At 41.2% G+C, this 15,476-nt stretch overlaps 1 protein-coding gene and 1 pseudogene across 1 annotated transcript in view; both read left to right on the forward strand.

Annotated features, from left to right (window-relative positions):
• LOC146790130 (vigilin pseudogene) overlaps nucleotides 1-15,026 on the forward strand; it is a 91,919-nt pseudogene extending 76,893 nt beyond the window's left edge.
• LOC146790129 (UPF0764 protein C16orf89 homolog) overlaps nucleotides 1-15,476 on the forward strand; it is a 656,853-nt gene that overhangs the window by 441,910 nt on the left and 199,467 nt on the right. The window lies entirely within an intron of this gene.

Here is a 15,476-nt window from a genome sequence, read left to right on the forward strand (position 1 = left end):
TTTTTCACTACTCTTTTCCTTTTGCTTTTTGACTTAATTACATTGACTATTTTATCTAATGTACGGATCATGTTCAAAATTAAAATGAATAGTTTTCTTTTTAATTCCAAAGCCTTTGCAACAATTGATTCAATATGTTTCTTTTTCTTATAAAATTTAGCTTTCTTCCTATATTTTTTCACATCCTTTAGCAAATTGAACATCACTCTTCTCTGAAACATTTTTCTACGAATGTTTTGAAATTCTGTTTTTCTTTTTAAGTAATTCTTTCCTGCTTCTGATTGTACATTAGCATTTAGTATTTTCTTTCTATTGTATTGTTGTTTTCTACTTGAAACACTATTTGCAGTGGATATATTTTTAAAATTTTTTCTATGTTTGAAGATATTTTTAAAAAAATCCTTAGTCTGCTTACCAGAAGACTTTTTCTTTTTTCCAACATGAGGTTCTTCAACTAATTTGTGTTGTCCAGTTGTCTTCAAATATAGATGTTTTTGCTGTTCTTTTCTCTTTCTTGATTTTATAGGCATGTTTAATTTATTTCAGTGTTGTTCACCAATACCTAAAAGAAACTAAATAAAAAATACCTTTACGTAATTTAAATATATTACAATATTTTTTTTTTGAGCTTCTCAAATCCTATCATATGAGCTGCCCCTTTTCAACGAGTGCAAATCTTACAGAACAAGAGCAACACGAATTAAATCTCTGACAACAATTCCTGTGTGCACACAGACTCATGGTGTGATTCTAGGCAGAAAACGATATTTGATTGGCAATTTCAAAGCACATTTACTACTGTGGTAGAGCAAGTGATAATTACTGTAACAGCCTGACACATTTTCCTTATAGTTTAGAGAGGCAGAAAAGAGCACATGTCCTAACAGCTACTTGAGACCATGAGCATGTGGAACCTGGGTGAGTGATTAGACTAGAGCAAAGGAAATGAGCCTTTGTGACGTTGAATGTGTTAGCGTTACATACTGCTATCTGAAATACCACACAGTGCTGAATATTAAGCATGGGAATGCAGGACAAGCAGCTGCCTGTGTGCTAAGAGTGTGTTTCTGGAGACTGTGTATTGTCAGGTGCAAGAGAGATCTGCATGGACACTTGCACAACTGCATGAAGACTGCATACATGTATGTAAGAGCACATGTGTGGTAAGGGTTAATTGGAGTTTTGAACATGTAGGATCTACCTCACCCATTGCAGGAGTGGAACGAAAATCTACCATGTTGATTTCAAATGTGTTAGCATTTGCCTCTCATTTGTGAGATAGTGATTTGTGCTGAATGCTAACCATCACAGTTCAAGAAAACAAGCTACCCCTTTCCTACGAGTGCAAGTCTTACAGAACAAGAGCAACACGAATTACATCTCTGACAACAATTCCTGTGTGCACATAGACTCATGGTGTGATTCTAGGCAAAAAACGATATTTGATTGGCAATTTCAAAGCACATTTACTACTGTGGTAGAGCAAGTGATAATTACTGTAACAGCCTGACACATTTTCCTTATAGTTTAGAGAGGCAGAAAAGAGCACATGTCCTAACAGCTACTTGAGACCATGAGCATGTGGAACCTGGGTGAGTGATTAGACTAGAGCAAAGGAAATGAGCCTTGGTGACGTTGAATGTGTTAGCGTTACACACTGCTATCTGAAATACCACACAGTGCTGAATAGTAAGCATGGGAGTGCAGGAAAATCAGCTGCCTGTGTGCTAAGAGTGTGCTTCTAGAGAATGTGTATTGTCAGGTGCAAGAGAGATCTGCATGGGCGCTTGCACAACTGCATGAAGACTGCAGAGATGTATGTAAGAGTACATGTGTGGTAAGGGTTAATTGGAGTTTTGAACAAGCGCAACACAAATTAAATCTCTGATAACAATTCCTGTGTGCACACAGACTCATGGTGTGATTCTAGGCACAAAACAGTATTATGGTGAAGACATACTCCATAATATCTTACAAGTTCAAGGCAGTTAAATATCTTCCAAAACATAAAATGTAAAACACAACTTTAAAAGAAGAAACTAATATCTATTATTTATATCAAAATACACCACATACATCCCCTCTCAAATTCATAACTCACCTTTAAAAGTAGTTAGTTGAGAAAGAAATGTGGCACTCACACAGCAGATTATCAGAGCCAGAATCTCTGAGCTGTACACCTCTCACCAGAACCAGTAAATGGCAAACTTTCCATCTCTTTTTTCACACATATACATGCTAACTTCAAATCACATTGCTTCCCACATTTTTTCAAATGGAAACACACATTTCTATTGGTTGCAAATTTCAACCCTTTTCCAAATCATTCCTACCCCCAACATGACTTCTGCCTGCTACCATAGCAACAGGTCATGGAACACTGGTGTGAGCAGAGAGGTCAGAAGTTCTGCACACAATGTTTCTAATCCAAACAGCAAGAGTGCTTGACTTTTCAAACCTAACAGCAAATCCAAAGTAATGTTCTGTGGGAACACATTTTTCTGAACCAATACAAAACATGCTTTTAAAAATGTAAACATACAGCCTAGTTTTGAGTGTAGAATCGTGTAAAACAGCCAATGAGTTCTTTTTATTGAAAAAAATATGTAAGCCTCCATTTTACAACTATCTTTCTTTTCATATTGCCATTCTACTGAAAGACACCTTCTGAGTGCATCCAGATCTCCTTGAAAGATGTTCACAGTGTGGATTGTAGGTCATAGCTATGTCTTCTGGAGTGAAAAGTATGCAGAAAAAAGAGGTATTGTGAAAGACCTTGCTTTGCCAAATGTAGACATTAAATGGATTGGTCAGAGAGGGTTAAAGTGGCACCAATTAATGCCTTTGGTGAAATCCTTTCTACATCTCCCACAGCCTAACCTTATAATTGTGCACTGTGGTGTTAATGACCTAGGCACTTTAACTGGGGTAGGTCTGGAAATGCTTGTTAAGGACACCTTTGAGCAATTGATGTCACTTTTTCCACAAACTACCTTTGTATATTCTAATATATGCCAAAGGCAAAAGTGGAACTGGTCCAACCAATATTGTCCGCAGATTGAGAAAGCAAGAAAGCACGTCAATAAGTCTGTTTCTGCTTGCCTCAGAGACTGGTATGGGTTCTATATACCACAACAACTTGCGTTACAACATGCAAGGCATTTATAGAGGAGACGGTGTACATTTCACAGATGAAGGGAACAGAGTCTTCCTCTTGAACTTTAGACTGTGCATCGGTACTTACTTGTAGGTACCAAAAAACACTCAATGAACACAACGGCTCTTTTTAGAGCCAACCAACATCTAAACACTTAAACTTGATTTTTAATTCTATTTTTTTTCGAATTTTTTTCTGCCGTGCGCGCACCGTGCGCGCACCGTGCGCGCACCCCGCGATTTTTTGAAAATAAAATAAAATGTTTTTTTCACTTTTCGGGATCCTTCAGAGACCCCCTGACAAAGGCTAGGGGGTCAGGAACTCTCTACCCTGCCCCCTTTTCACGTTCTCCACCTTTCTTTTAAATGGAAACACACATTTCTATTGGTTGAAAATTTCAACCCTTTCCAAATGATTCCTACCCCCAACATGACTTCTGCCTGCTAGCATAGCAACAGATCATGGAACACTGGTGTGAGCAGAGAGGTCAGAAGTTCAGCACACAATGTTTCTAATCCAAACAGCAAGATTGCTTGACTTTTCAAACCTAACTGGAAATCAAAAGTAATGTTCTGTGGGAACACATTTTTCTGAACCAATACAAAACATGCTTTTAAAAATGTAAACATACAGCCTAGTTTTTAGTGTAGAATGGTGTAAAACAGCCAATGAGTTCTTTTTATTGAAAAAAGTATGTAAGCCTCCATTTTACAACTACCTTTCTTTTCATATTGTCATTCTACTGAAAGACACCTTCAGAGTGCATCCAGGTCTCCTCCTCACTCCCTGAAGAAGACTGCTGTTCTGCCATTTTCAAGTAAAATTGATAGCTGTTCACCTCCTTGTCCCAGGAAATAAGAAGAAATAGTGAGGGGAGTGGGTGTGGTGTTTGAAGATTCTGGAACAGAAACTACTATGAACCAATGCTTCTGAGTGGCATTTATAGAGGAGATGGTGTACATTTCACAGATGAAGGGAACAGAGTCTTCCTCTTGAACTTTAGACTGTGCATCGGTACTTACTTGTAGGTACCAAAAAACACTCAATGAACACAACGGCTCTTTTTAGAGCCAACCAACATCTAAACACTTACACATGATTTTTAAATCTATGTTTTTTACGAATTTTTTGCCACTGTGCGCGCACCCCCCGCGATTTTTTGAAAAAAAAATAACATGTTTTTTTCACCCTTCGGGGTCCTTCAGGGAACCCCTGACAAAGGCTAGGGGGTCAGGAACTCTCTACCCTGCCCCCTTTTCACGTTCTCCACCTTTCTTTTTCACTGTCACACACAAAACACACAAAATGGCGGCCGACACTTCCTGATTTCGACCGATTCGAATGTTGACTGACATGTAACCACCAATCAGAATTACGCTCGCGCACGTTATGGTGCGCGCACCGTGCGCGCACGGTGCGCGCACGGTGCGCGCTTATAGATATTTATGTGCTTTAAACTGCAATTTTCTCAGGAACTACTGAACAGATTGACACCATATATGCAAAAGGCTCATGCCTGACCTGAGGACTACCTCTTTGCCAATTTCAAGTAATTCTGTTCAGCCGTTCGGGCTGTACCTTCGACTAAAGGTCCAATGGGAAAATGCATGGGGAAACCGCGTTTTGGGACCCCCCCTTTTTTCTCAGCCCCCGCTTGACGAATCACCCAGAGACTTTCAGGGTAGGAGCTGAGCGGAGCGTCCCATTAGTTTTGAACATTTCGCGAGGATTCGTCAACCGGCGCCAAAGTTATTCAAAATAGAATTTTCAGATTTCCTATGGAAACTCGGTCCTAACTATAACTATCTACTGGCGACCGCCAGTAGATAATATATATACGAAGAACTTCGTCACCGGCTGCCACAGTTGCTGGAAACACGAAACTGACCCAGATCCACTCAGTGCAAGGTAATTTATTTTGACCATAAGTGGACCACGCACCGCCATGTCGCGTTTCGGCCCCAACACTTAGGCCTTGATCACATGACGCATATAGTGGAAACCATAGAATTTAAAGTGCAGATACTCACATTACGTGACCATCGGTCCAATAGACATAGAAGAAATTGCCATGTAATATCAGACCGAACTCGGTAATTACAAGGACTTGAAATAGCTGTGCAAATAAACACAATTGTGCAAAATACAAAATGTGCAAAATTAGATGTTAACGGTCCCTGTGGACAAACTCATACTCAAGTAAGTGTTTTTTAGAGTGCTGTTTGACCAATGAATAAAATATAAAATATATAATATAAATACTGAATGTAATAGCAGCAATTCTAAACAGATGTGCAAACTAGGCAATAGTGCAAATTTAAGCAAGTGCAAATGTAGGCATGTCATAATATTCCCCATAATGAGGTAACAACTATATATCGTATAACATGCTAAAGTGCAATCACATCTTTTACCAAAAATGTTTTAAAGCAGTACTGTTCCTAGTAGAGCAGCAAACACCACACTTTTTGTTTATATTATCTCTCAGGGACCCCAATACTAACACAGAATTTGCCAAGAATCTCATCAGAATATATGGCCTAAAATATCATCGCAATCATAGGAATTGTAACAGTAAAAACCATTCACTAAGCAATGACAATTCCCTAAACCTCCCCACAACCCAGAACTGAATTACTTTACTGGAAGAGAATTGATATCAACCATATTGATTGTAAAATTCATTTAATTTTCCAAATAAAAGCAAGAATTCCCAAGTCTCTAAGAGAGCATTAATAAATATCTATTGTTTCATAAATATCTAAACCATGATCTAAAAACTGCAATGATATGATACCTGAAGCCCTATAAACCAAACATCTAATCTGCCCTAAAAGTTCACAAACCAGTGATGTATATGTAGAAAAAAAGAGGAGTAGGGTGACACTGGGGTGAAGAAAAATAAAAAACTGATAATGTATGCTAAAAATGTACAAAAGCGGCAGAAATGGACAACAAACGCATAAACCATGTGTAGATACGGGGCACGACCCACTGCCTGAGATGCCGTGCCGTTGCAGTAAACTACCTACCGGGGTACTATGTGGAATTATAGACAGGTAAAAAGATCCTCACTTGAGTTTAGGCCATTCGGGGTTTTGGTGTCTAACTCAAGAATGTACCTGGTCTCCAACTGCCTAAGCAGGGACTCACGGTCACCCCCCCGGCATAGCCGTGGGACTGCATCCACTACCAAATAGCTCAAGGAGTCTAAACAGCTACTGTGGGTCTCTTTAAAATGTCTGGCAACTGGGTAAGTTGCGTCATTGTTGCTGATAGCCTGCATGTGCTGGAGTATGCGTTTGTGGACCTGCAATTTGGTACTACCAACATATTGCAGGCCACACGCACACTCCAGCACATACACGGCATATTCAGTTTTACAAGTCAGTTTTTTCGATATTATTCCAGGAACATCACTAAAAGGAGTTTTATATGTGGTCTTATTCCTGCCTAATTTACAAGCTTTGCAATTGGCACACTTGATGAAATCTTTAGAACTCTGTATCCAAGAATTGCTTGTGCTGATTTCTGGGTTGCTCTTCACCAGCATGTCATTCATGGAGCGAGCCCTGCGAAACATGATTGCCGGGGATTTAGGCAAAATGTCACCCAACACTGAATCATTACGGACCACCGGCCAATTTCTATTGAAAATCATGCGCAATGTGTAATGTTGCCGGCTGTAAGTGGTAATTAGCCTGGGTGGCTCTAAGTTGGAACTAGAAGAATCGGGTGATGCGATGGAAACAGGTCTGTATCCTAATGCTACAGAGAGAGAGATGGAATTTGCTTTCTTAATCGCTATGTCGAGCATTTTGGCAGTATATCCTCTAGCTAAAAAGCGTTGCCTACTCTCCAACTGGGCCTCCACATAGTCAGTGTCCATACTGCAGATCCATCTGATGTGCAGCATTTCCCCATAGGGGATACTGCGTATCAGATGGTCAGGGTGGTGACTGGTGGCATGCAGAACTGTATTACCTGCCGTGACCTTACGATGTAGTCTGGTCTCCAAGTGATTGTCTCTGATAAATACTTCTACATCTAAGAAGTTTACAGATACTTTCCTCACATGTGCTGTGTATTCAAGATTGAGGTTATTCACATTAATTTCTTCAATAAACACATTAGCTGCTGATTCAGACCCCTTCCAAATAACAAATAGATCGTCAATATAACGATGCCAGGCTACTATATGATTGTCCATAATATGTCCGAAGCGGACCCTGAGGACCTGCTCCTCCCACAGTCCCATATGAAACAGGCATAACTGGGGGAGAAGCAAGCCCCTATAGCCACGCCTCTCATTTGTTGGAACACCTGGCTTTGGAATAGAAAATAGTTATTATTCAAACATGTCTGAATCATGTCAGTCAGCATTTTGTTGTGTTTCAACAGGTGAACCGGTTTAGTTAGCAAATAATGTTCTACTGCCCTGATTCCATCCAAATGATGGATGCTGGTATATAGAGCGGTGACATCAAGTGTTATCAGTAGATAATCATCCTGCCAGGTTACAGTTTCTATTTTCCTCAAAAAATCCCCCGTATCCTGTAAATAAGAGGGTAAGTTTCTGACATGCTCCTGGAGGAAATAATCAATATACCGTGAAGTGTTTTCCATCATGCTATTTCTTGCGGAGATAATAGGTCTCCCCGGAGGTTTATCTGAGTCTTTGTGCACTTTAGGAATCAGGTAAAAAACAGGAATGACCGGGTGATTGGTTTTTAGGAACTTGAACTCATCACTACTGAGTAGACCCACGCTTTTCCATGATAACAATTTAGCATTGAATTCATTCCAAGCCCGATTAACTGATTGGCAATCACCCCGTCTATAACACTGACGGTCATTCAAGTGATGGAGAGCCTCTTCCATGTACATTGATCTGGTCCAGAGGACAATATTGCCCCCCTTGTCCGATTGGCGAATTACCACATTGTTATTGCTTTGCAATTTCTTCATTAGACTAGCATAGCAGTTATTCTGTCTCTGACACTTCTGTTGAGCCTGCAAGGTAGAAATGTGTAGTTTTTTAAGTTGTGTAATTACCAAATCATTATAGATATCAATATTGTCATGTACCATGATGGGATTGAATTTAGACCTGGGTTTAAAACCTGAACATCCAGGCATATCCAGTCTTGGCTGCAGATTATAGTCAATGGGTGTCTCGTCTAGTGTGCCTTCCCTGTGTAAGTCCTGTAAGTCACAAAGTAATTCATATTCCCCTACTGTTGTGCAAGATGGACTAGAGCTAACAACTGTAGTTGTATCCAAAATTGCACGTTTGGGTGTGTTCAGCAGGTGGAACTTCCTTAGTTTCAATTTACTGATGTACTTGTACAGATCAATGCGATTCTGAGTGTAGCTGAAGTTGTTAGGTGGACAAAAAGATAGTCCTAATCATAGGATTTTATTTTCAGAGGTGGAGAGATGCATATCAGATAGATTAATGATGGAAGGAGAGTCACTGGACAGAGGAGTAATTTCCGATTCCATTTCCTCTGTGAATTCTTGAAATTTGGTTTTCCGCCGCTGTCTGTTTTTGCGGCATTCTCTGCGCTCACGGCGTTTGATGTTTGCTCTTTGTCTGTTCTTCTGTTTGACACCCGAGGTCTGAGAGTCTGTCTGCGGTCCTGGCGCAAGCAGTCCACCTCTTGGGCCAGGGAAAATTTTGTAAACCCCAATCGTGAACAGGTGGTGGCTTGTTCATTGTCTGACTCGCTACCAGGTACAGAGCTCAGATCTGACAGAGAGGATGACGTTTGGGCTACAAGGTTTACATTCAGTGGCACTGGCTGCGATTGTGCCAATGTGTTAGTCTTCTTGAAAGAATCAAATTTCTTTGCGAATGTAAAAACCTGTCCATTTTGATAGTCTAACTTATCTCTCTGAAATTTAAACGCTTTGCGCTTTTTTATAATGTCTTCATCCTTATGAATGTATATGCATCTCTTCTCAAAATTTCTTCTCTAATTCTGAATCTCGCATCTTCGAAATTTGCTCATTTGGACTCGCAATTTTGATTTGTGCAGCAACCATATCACTCTCCGCATATTTGACTAATATTCTTACCAGTCTACAAGATGAATCCAGATAACACTCGGCCCATTCAGATAGCATATTTGGGTCGGGATTCTCATAGCTGGGAGCCAACATAATGCGGAGGCCACGCGGAATGTGTCCCAGCTCCAAATATCGTGAGAGAGACTTGTGCTCCCACCATTTGGACTGTTCAGTGCGCATAGCTTTCTCCAGTTGTCTAAAAATGTCCTTTAATATATATATATAATCAATTAAAATAGTAGAGAAAATGTTGGATAGCAGAGGGGATAAAATTACTATTCCCACTCCAGGGAATGCAACAGTAGGGAAGGTGTTGGATAGCGGAGGGGAATAATTTACTATTCCCTACTCCAACGAGTGCAACAGTAAGGAAAGTGTTGGATAGCGAAGGGGAATGGTTTACTATTCCTAATCCAGCAAGAACAACAGTAGGGAAAGTGTTGGACAGCGGAGGGGAATAATTTACTATTCCCACTCCAGGGAGTGCAACAGTAGGGAAAGTGTTGGATAGCTTAGTGGTAAAAATTACTATTCCCACTCCAATGAATGCAACAGTAGGGAAAGTATTGGATAGCGGAAGGGAATAATTTACTATTTCCACTCCAATTAATGCAACAGTAGGGAAAGTGTAAGATAGCAGAGGGGAATAATTTACTATTCCTACTCCAGCAAGTGCAACAGTAGGGAAAGTGTTGGATAGCGGATGGGAATAATTTACTAATCCCACTCCAGGGAGTGCAACAGTAGGAAAAGTGTTGGGTAGGGGAAGGGAATAGTTTACTATTCCCACACCAGGGAGTGTAACAGTAGGGAAAGTGTTGGATAGGGGAGGGGAATCATTGACTATTCCCACTCCAGCAAGTGCAACAGTAGGGAAAGTGTTGGATAGTGGGGGGAAGAATTTACTATTCCCACTCCAGGGAGTGCAAAAGTAGGGCACGTGTTGGATAGGGTAGGGGATAAAATGTATTATTCCCACTCCGGGGAGTGCAACAGTAGGGGAAGTGTTGGATAGGGGAGGGGAATAATTTACTATTCCCACTCCAGCAGGGGCAATAGTAGGGAAAGTGTTGGATAGCGGAGGGGAAGAATTGACTTTTCCCACTCCAGGGAGTGCAAAAGTAGGGAACGTGTTGGATAGCTGAGGGTAAAAATTACTATTCCCACTCCAGGGATAGCAACAGTAGGGAAAGTGTTGGATAGCGTAGGGGTAGATATGACTATTCCCAATCCAGGGAGTGCAACAGTAGGAAACGTGTTGGATAGGGGAGGGGAATAATTTACTATTTCAACTCCAGCAAGTGCAACAGTAGGGAAAGTGTTGGATAGCGGAGGGGAATAATTTACTATTCCCACTCCAACAAATGTAACAGTAGGAAAAATGTTGGATAGGAGAGGGGATAAAATGTACTATTCCCACTCCAGGGAGTGTAACAGTAGGAAAGTGTTGGATAGACGAGGGGAATAATTTACTATTCCCACTCCAGCAGGGCCAATAGTAGGGAACGTGTTGGATAGCGGAGGGGAAGAATTTACTATTCTCACTCCAGGGAGTGCAAAAGTAGGGAACGTGTTGGATAGCATGGGGGTAGAAATTACTATTCCCGCTCCAGGGATAGCAACAGTAGGGAAAGTGTTGGATAGCGTAGCGGTAGAAATTACTATTCCCACTCCAGGGAGTGCAACAGTAGGAAAAGTGTGGGATAGGGGAGGGGAATAATTTACTATTCCCACACCAGCAAGTGCAACAGTAGGGAAAGTGTTGGATAGGAGAGGGGAATAATTTACTATTACCACTCCAGCAAGTGTAACAGTAGGGAACAGTAGGGAAAATGTTGGATAGCGGAGAGGATAACATTTACTATTCCTACTCCAGAGAGTACAACAATAGGGAAAGTGTTGGGTAGCGGAGGGGATACAATTATTATTCCCACTCCAGCAAGTGCAACAGTAGAGAAAGTGTTGGATAGCGGAGGGGAATAATTTACTATTCCCACTCCAATGAATGCAACATGATTGGAAAGTGATGGATAGCAGAGGGGATAAAATTACCACTCACACTTCAGTAAGTGCAACAGTAGAGAAAGTGTTGGATAGCGCAGGGGTAAAAATTACTATTCCCTGTCTAGCAAATTATTTAACATTAATTAACAAATAATTAATTAATTAAAAATAATTTACCTTCCACCATATTCCCCTATAAATGATACCATCAAGGTCGTAATGACACATTAACATAATTCATTAACAATTACTTAATTACTTAATAACAACTAACAAGCAAATTAAAAAGAATTATTAACAAATTAATTCACACAATTAACACTATAAAATAACTTTAAATACATATTTTATACAAAATATTTAAAAATATATTCAAATGAAATTACTTCGTACCCTACTCCCTCATTAACCCACAACCCGCTCCTAAAAAAATGACAATTAAGAAAATTAACAATTAGTTAATAATTATTAATAATCAATTAATACATACTTAATAATACATTATTGGCCACAATTAACCATATAAAATATTAAATACATAAATATTATTACAAAATATAAATTAATTATAAATAAATTACTTCCCACCCTACTCCCCTATAAACCCAAAACCTGCTCCTAAACAAATTACACAATTAACATAATTACCAATTATTTATTAATAATTCACAACCAATTAATAACTAATTATTAATACATTAATTACCACAATTAACAATATAAATATTAAATACATAAATATTAATTTATGAAAAATATTAATTAAGTATAATTACGTTACTTCCCACCCTATTCCCCTACAAACCCACAACCTGCTACGGAACTAAAACGCAAAATGTAATAATTATTTTTTAATAGCTTCTAAAAATTATCAGCAGATACCAAAGGCGCACATAGAGTTAACTGAGGGAGAGGATAAGATCACCCTTGAGGGCCCCACAGAGGATGTGAATTTGGCTCAGGAGCAAATGGAAGCCATGGTGAATGATTTGATTGCTCAAATGGATTTTACAGAGATCACTATAGACCATCGATTTCACAGACACCTCATCGGAAAAAGTGGAGCCAACATTAACAGAATCAAGGAGCAGTACAAGGTATCTGTGAGAATCCCTCCCGACATTGAAAAAAGCAACCTGGTCCGTATTGTGGGGGACCCCCAAGGGGTTCAGCATGCCAAGGCAGAGCTGCTGGAACTTGCATCGCGCATGGAGAATGAATGTACCAAAGATTTGATCATCGAGCAGAAATACCATCAAACTATCAATGGACAGAAAGGCGAGCGAGTCCGCGAAATTCGCGACAAATTCCCAGAGGATATCATCAACTTTCCAGATCCAAACCACAAAAGTGACATTGTGCAGTTACGTGGGCCCAAGAATGAAGTGGAGAAATGTGCCAAGTACATGCAGAAGATGATGGTGGATCTGGTTGAAAACGGCTATTCTTTATCTGTCCCCATCTTCAAACAGTTCCACAAGAATATTATTGGGAAAGGAGGTGCCAACATCAAGAAGATCCGTGAAGAACGTAACACCAAGATTGATCTCCCGGCGGAGAACAGCAACTGATCGTAATCACAGGCAAGAAAGAGAACTGCAAAGCCGCCAGGAACCGTATCCTGGCTGTCCGGAAAGAGCAGGCAAACATTTCTGTAATGGAAGTCTCCATCCCTTCCAAACTGCCTAACTCACTTATCGGAGCCAAAAGACGCTTTATTCACTCAATTATGGAGGAGTGTGGGGGAGTGCACATTTACTTCCCGACTGAAGGATCTGGTAGCGACACGGTCACCATCCGTGGCTCTGCTGAAGAAGTGGATAAGGCGAAGAAACAACTTATGCAACTAGCTGAAGAGAAGCAAACTAAAAGCTACACAGTAGAACTTCACGCTAAGCCGGAGTACCACAAATTTCTTATTGGTAAAGGCGGCGGCAGCATTCGCAAGGCGCGAAATGATACTGGTGCCCGAATCATCTTTCCAATGCCAGAGGATAAAGACCAGGAGCTGATAACCATCATTGGTACTGAGGAAGCTGTGAAGGAAGCACAGAAGGAGCTTGAGACCCGCATTAAGAACCTGGAGAATGTTGTGGAAGACTCCATGAGCGTGGACCCCAAGCATCATCGCCACTTTGTCATTAGATGTGGTCAGGTTTTGCGGGAGATTGCTATAGAGTATGGGATTGTAATGGTCAGCTTTCCTCGCTCTGGTGCCCAGAGTGATAAGGTCACCTTAAAGGGAGCCAAGAAGTGTGTGGAGGCAGCAAAGCACCGCATTGGGGAGTTCATAGATGATCTGGAGTCCCAGGTGACAATTGAGTGCCTGATACCTCAGAGATATCACCATTCCATCATGGGTCCCAAAGGCTCCTGTATCCAGCAGATCACTAGAGATCACGGAGTCATGATCAAGTTTCCTGACCGAGAGGAGAACCCTGATGTAGCCCCAGGTGCTGAGGTGACTTTGCTAGAGCTTGCAGAGGAGAATGGAGAGGTGAAAGAGCTAGATCCCAGCTCGCCAAAGAAGTGTGATGTCATTGTCATCTCTGGGCGCAAGGAGAAGTGTGATGCAGCAAGAGAAGCCCTTCATGCCCTTGTCCCCATCACCACTGAGGTGGAAGTACCATATGATCTCCATCGTTTTATCATTGGTCAGAAAGGAAGTGGAATCCGTAGAATGAGGGATGAATTTGAGGTGAACATCCAGGTCCCATCCCCTGATATGCAATCTGATATCATCACCATCACAGGACTCTCATCGCATCTGGAGCGTGCAAAGGCTGGCCTGTTGGAACGTGTGAAAGAGCTCCAGGCAGAGCAGGAGGATAGAGCATTGAGGGGTTTCAAACTTGTCATCTCTGTGGATCCAAAGTATCATCCGAAGATCATTGGACGTAAGGGAGCTGTAATAACCCAGATTTGCACAGATCATGAAGTCAACATCCAGTTTCCTGATAAAAACGATGAGAGCCAGGACCAGATTACCATCACCGGGTATGAGAGGAACACAGAGGCTGCACGTGATGCTATCATGAAGTTGGTGGGTAACCTGGAGCAGATGGTGTCTGAAGATATCACATTGGACCACCGCATCTATGCCCGCATTATTGGTGGGCGAGGCAAAGCTGTTCGTAAAATCATGGATGAATTCAAGGTGGATATTGGCTTCCCTCCAAGTGGAGCTGCAGATCCAGACTGTGTGACTGTGACAGGAATGCCAGAACAGGTGGATGAAGCCATTGACCATTTGCTGAATTTGGAGGAGGAATATATGTCAGATGTTGTTGAGAGTGAAACAATGCAATCTTACACAAAACCCCAGCAAGCACAAGGTCTAGATGAATCCAAGCAACCATCCAAGGGCTTTGTTGTGAGAGATGCTCCCTGGACTGCTGGTGGCTGTGAAAAGGCTCCTGACATGAGCAGCTCTGAAGACTTCCCTAGTTTTGGAGCACCTGTTCCCCACAAGATTTCTTCCTGGGGACCTAAGTGATTTTAACCTCTCATCATCTCTTCCAGCCACTGAGACTGTACTGATGCAGTGTTCTTCCTGAAGTGATCCTGAATGCAGCGGCTGAAATTTGGCCCAAATCGTTCCCTATTTTTAGGGCTCTGTTAATGAAGGCTGGAGTGCCACATTGCGATTTCCTGCTTCTTCCCACCTCCTTTCCCATGCTTCAGCTGTCCTCTCCAAGAATATGTGCACCCGGAAAATTCACCCAAGTGATTTATCATCCCATCAAGTAGATACATTTAGATGCACCACAAAGGGAGCTCTAAGTGTGCTCTTTTTCACTCCTTGCTCTTCCAGTAGTCTCTTTAATTGTTGATTGCTCTTGATTCTCCTTTAGGAGCTGCTTGTCCTTTGCTTAACACTTGCAGTTGACCAAGAGCTTTAAAAACCTCTTGGGTGGAGAAAAGTGGAAAGAGGATGATCTGGAGGTCTTTTTGTTGTTAATTAGATGATGGAAGGCAAAGGAGCCAGTACTGTTGTGTGCCAGGCTCCCTTATTCTCTTGCTGGTGTCCCTTGATCATTTTGTTAGCTTAGCCATGGTCTGCTGTGGGGTGAATTCACATAGCCTAGATTTTTTCAAGCTGAACCATTGCAACAAAGCAACATGTCAGTTGTTTACAAAGGATTCTCTGAAAACGGAGCTCTTTGGGGAAAATTACAATTATGGCACAAACGTGGAAAAACTATACCCTGACTTTTTTTTGAGCCTGCCAGATGACCATGTG

Source organism: Triturus cristatus, chromosome 10 (assembly GCF_964204655.1).
Source record: "Triturus cristatus chromosome 10, aTriCri1.1, whole genome shotgun sequence".
Classification (NCBI taxonomy): domain Eukaryota; kingdom Metazoa; phylum Chordata; class Amphibia; order Caudata; family Salamandridae; genus Triturus; species Triturus cristatus.